The following is a 4,791-nucleotide window of genomic DNA, read 5'->3' on the forward strand; positions in this document are numbered from 1 at the left end:
TGTGTGTGTGTGTGTGTGTGTGTGTGTGTAATGATGTTATTACATTTTAACTGATGACATTGTATTTTTAGAGTCATTCATTTCACTCCATTTCATTTGTTTACTATGTTTTTATTAGGCTTATTGTTAGTGAATCTCAAACACATCATTATGATGCAGAGAGGATGTGTTTGTTATGCATGAGCATTTATAAGTTTATCTACCGAGTGAAAAGTAATCTGACACCCACAGCGTTTCCTGCTGGAACATTATTTCTCAGCCTTATCACATACAGCAGAGCCTTTCACCGCAGGCCCAAAATATAGGTCTCAGGTCCGTTCTGACAGGGTCACGGAAAGCATGCAAGATGCAAACCATACAATTTGTTTAACAGACTGTAATGATATCCTAAACTGCTGAAATAAATACTGTGCTGATTTGAATATTTCATCTGAACAGCCATTACGGTTAATTGAGTGTTGAAAGAGACAGATGCTCTTAAATCTGACAGCCAAAATAGATGGATTTCAAGCACCGCAGCATTATATAACATGAGTTTGTTCCATCCCAGAGATGGTTTTCACACTGCGCAGAGGACCAAAGCATCTGTGGAAAATGGCTGCGCTAAAAAGAAACTTCAGATGGTTTACAGGGTTTCTCTTGCAGCTCCATCAATCTTGGAACAAGAACATATGGCTGAGCAGAGAAAACCTCCATCAATAGCGAACCAATAATCTCTCAAAATAAACCAGAGCGATAAGAGAGGATGAGCTGGCGGTTGGGGTTCGAGGAAAGCTCCTGGAAAGGTGTTTGCTGGGATAGGCCTCATGAATTTTCTCCAGAACAATGTGAGGGGAAGGACTGAAGCTGAGCGAAAGGATCTGGAGCTGATGGTACATGGCTGGAAAGGGTGAGAGAGAGAGAACATGCTATGGATGAGAGATCAGAGCCGAGAACCTAAACAGAGTCCAGGATCCACGCAGAGCTGAGTGAGAGTGAGAGAAAACACAACATTCATCTGAAGGCTTTTGTCTGGAACAGTGTTACTTAAGTATCATTGACATCAGTTTTCACTAACAGTTTGAATTAGTTTTTATCTTTATCTTTATGTTTATATATATATATATATATATATTATTATATATAATATATAATTAACTTCTATCTGCAAAATCATAATCAAAAACTCGAACAACAAAAAGACAAACAGTAAACAATACATATTTCTAAGAAATTTTTATTTTTTTTTTTTATTTATTTATTTGTTTGTTTGAGTATTTGTTTGTTTATTTGTCTGTCTGTTTTTCTGTTTTTATTCATTTTTATTGTGGTTGTACTTTTAGTTATTTTAGTAAAGTAAGTACATAAAATTAACTGAAAATGATAAATGTTTCCTTGGCAAGTAGCTAAAATAAAATTTGTTCAATTTTTTTTATTTTTTTTTTTTTATTTATTTATTTGTTTGTTTGAGTATTTGTTTGTTTATTTGTCTATCTGTTTTTCTGTTTGTTTGTTTGTTTGTCTGTTTTTCTGTTTGTTTGTTTGTTTGTCTGTTTTTCTGTTTGGTTGTTTGTTTGTTTGTTTGTTAACTACAATAACCCTGGTCTGGGTCCTTAATTAAAAATGCATTAAAATATATTTACAAGATACAGTACAGAACATACAATAACTTGAATAATCCATGTTTTAATTATGTATTAAATTTTATTTTGATATTTTTTAGGGCCATAAAATGTCAAAATTGTCAAGTTGGTAACTGTCCTGAGATCATGATGAAGGGAAAAGCAAACAAACAAACAACAAACAAAACCATAATAAGTCATTTGGCATACTTTTTTATTATTATTTCTTAACTGTAAATATGCTAAATTAATTTAGGGGGTAAAATGTCATGTGGTGAGACTTAATTATTAATAAAAACAATTTTTATATAGTTTATTTATAATTTAATTATTTGTGAAGAAAAAAAAGAAAAGAAAAGAAAAGTAATCTTACATTATTAAACATGTTATTAGTTTTTACTTGATGGTTACACCACATGACATTTCTAGAGTCATTCATTAATTCGTTCATTCAGACTCATTCTTCATCATTTGCTCACTCAGTACTTTAGATGTCAGGTTTTGTGTTGATATGTTTTTGTAATTAGAAGCAAGGTCATCATGCAGGGTGGTTCAGAGGAGCTTGGCTTAGACGTTACTCAGAATACGAGTGTTTTCAGTGTGTGTAAGTCTATTATAAACACAAAAGTTGCGGTCTGCCAGATGCAGTTTGGGCCCAGAGAGCATGAGTCAGACTGTTTATAAGTGTGTGTGTGTGTGTGTGTGTGCGTGTGTGTGTGTGTGTGTGTGTGGTATGTGTGGGTGTGTGTGTGTGTGTGTGTGTGTGCGTGTGTGTGTGTGTGTGTGTGTGGTATGTGTGGGTGTGTGTGTGTGTGTGTGTGTGTGCGTGTGTGTGTGTGTGTGTGTGTGTATTGTGAAAGTTGTTTTGGAGTATATGTGGGAGTGGGTTAGGCAGACCTGTACAGCTAGGCTAAAGGGCCTAAGAGCCTTATTTATGAATAAAAATATCTCTCTAAAAGGCCTCTATCATCGAGTGGCCCCTCATTTCCTCTCTATCTATATATAAGTATCCATGAAAAGGCAGAATCTCAGAGGAGCAGAGTGACATTTACAAAAGATCATTGCTTACGATTATGTTTCCATGCATTAGAAAGCATTTCATAAACCATGCAATTGTACAATAAAGGTAAATCTGATATATAACGAGTAAGATTCCTGATATCGAATGCTAATTTGAATTTTCATTATAATTTACATGTTTATGTTTTTTTTCTACACTGTAAAAACAATTATGATCAATATGAGTAATGGCAACATTCTGTTACTTTAACATATCAAAATAAGTTAAGCAATTTCATTTTTTAAGTTATTATCCAAAATACAAACTTTAAGTTTTTAAAATGTAAAAATGACTTTGTAGCCAATTTTATCTATTGTAAAAATGTAAGGCAACTAAAGTTAAAGGAATAGTTCACATCTGTGTTCAATAATGTAATTTCTGCCGTCATTTACCAATGTACTCACCCTCATGTCATTCCAAACCTGTGGCTTTATTGCATATATAACACATTTTGGAAACGCATTGGAAAAACATACCAAAATGTAAGTCTGTATGCACTGAAACGTAGCGCTTTTATAAGAGAAGTAGCAGTTTGTGATTCATGAACGAATCATTCTTTTGAGTCTTTTCAGTGAATCACTTGATCTGGTTCAAAACTGGTCTGAATGATTTGTTTATCTGGATCTCAATTATAACTCACTGAGTCACTGAATCATCAGTCAACCTACTGGAGGGGAAAATGTCACTAAAAATTGAATAACAATTACATTTCGACCAATTTTCGCACCAATTTTATGATACTTAAATGTAACAAGGAAAACATTTTTGGTGGATTATACCATTAATGTGAAATATGGGCATGTTATATAACATATTGCTCAAAAAGCTCATTAAAAGAGGTGCGGAATACTGAAATACATATTTTTTACTCTTAAAATTAAAGAAAATTACACTTGGCTTTCTTTAATTGGCTGTTTGGAAGACAGTAGTAGAGCACACAGCTAAAGGAGTCTGGGTTCTGTTGAAGTAAGAAATGTTTCCTATGAGCTCAGACTGCTGTTGGATTTCTGTAAACTCTTTATTCATCTCAGAATTGTCTTGGTAGACCCTTAAAAACGATAAATGATCTTTACCTATGGCTATTTTTGACCAGACAACATCACACATTCATTGGCATGAAGGTAACTAAATTCAACTGAGATCTTCATTGTCTTCAAAACCACATCTGCGCTCCACACTTACAGACAGATCACTATTTTTAAAACACAGTAGCGGTTACTTATTTGTGGTACTGGACACCTTGTGTTTTTATATTTGGGATGAATGAACAAAGAAAAGGAAAGGAAAGAGACCTTGTTAATAATAGACTGTTTTGTTGTGCTGCCAGCCCTTTTGTCTCCGTTTCTTTTCACAGTTTTTACAGAGTGATCTAATCTCTTCTGTGGCTTCTGAATTATGCAATGCCATATGCCTTTTCCAAGACGGTGATTATGGAACATAAGCCATTCCTGCCTTCTCTGCTATAAGCGCTGAACTGAAATGATGAGATGATGCCAGATTTCCTCTAAAGAGTGAGAGAACTGTCCACTTTTGCTAGTGGAAAATGTGGATTTTGCAACTTTAAGCATCAGGTAGCGCAGTGAGTTCTTGATTTTTATTTTTTTATTTTTTTAGCATATGGTATAGTTGGACCCCTGATAAAGGGAATAAGCCGAAAGAGAGAGAGAGAGAACATATGTTATAGTCAAACCACAGCATAGGAGCAAGAGCGCTTGTTTCCCTCAATAGCAGCACGATTGGAAATGAGAGACAGATTCTAGCCAGCAAATGAAACAAAAATAAATAAAACATTGAGATATCGTTCATGGATGCTTTATTTTCAAAACATTTCAGTTTGACATTCATGTAATATTTTCTGAATGTTAGTACTTGTTTCAGAGAACATTTAAATGTAACGTTCCCATAATGATTGCATACTTATAAAATTGAATGTTCTTAATGTTCGCAGAACCAAGAAAAAAAGTTTTTAAAACGTTTAAAATAATTTAATTAAACATCTCAGATCAGTGGTATTTGGTCACTGAATAAATCCCTGTTTTTGAACGAATCATTTGAGGAATGACTTAATGATTCGTAAAGACAGTCCCTTGATTTGTTCCTGAATGAATAGGTTGAATAAATTATTCAATG

Source organism: Sinocyclocheilus rhinocerous, unplaced genomic scaffold (genome assembly GCF_001515625.1).
Source record: "Sinocyclocheilus rhinocerous isolate Xijiao unplaced genomic scaffold, SAMN03320098_v1.1 scaffold656, whole genome shotgun sequence".
Classification (NCBI taxonomy): domain Eukaryota; kingdom Metazoa; phylum Chordata; class Actinopteri; order Cypriniformes; family Cyprinidae; genus Sinocyclocheilus; species Sinocyclocheilus rhinocerous.